The sequence below is a fragment of the Penaeus monodon genome, chromosome 29 (assembly GCF_015228065.2).
Source record: "Penaeus monodon isolate SGIC_2016 chromosome 29, NSTDA_Pmon_1, whole genome shotgun sequence".
Taxonomy (NCBI): domain Eukaryota; kingdom Metazoa; phylum Arthropoda; class Malacostraca; order Decapoda; family Penaeidae; genus Penaeus; species Penaeus monodon.
The window spans coordinates 971,335-971,549 of record NC_051414.1 but is presented as its reverse complement, the minus strand read 5'-3'; the positions used below and the strand labels follow the sequence as shown (position 1 = coordinate 971,549).

Below are 215 nucleotides of genomic sequence, written 5' to 3'. Positions count from 1 at the left end.
TAAACGACGGTAATAACGACAGTAATGACAATTAAAAGACATGTAAAGAATGAGATAACAACAATAAAATGATAATTGTAAATAATGTTAATAAAAAAACAAATATTATAAAAAAAGTAGAAAAAAAAGAAAAAGAAAAAAAGATGAAGCACAACAATCATAAAAGCAAAATTTGTCGCAAGAACACGCACGTGCGCCGCTACTTACACGGGAGA

The 215-nt window shown here is 28.4% G+C and overlaps 1 long non-coding RNA gene across 3 annotated transcripts in view; it reads right to left on the bottom strand.

Annotated features, from left to right (window-relative positions):
• LOC119591875 overlaps positions 1-215 on the bottom strand; it is a 181,478-nt gene that overhangs the window by 28,745 nt on the left and 152,518 nt on the right. The window lies entirely within an intron of this gene.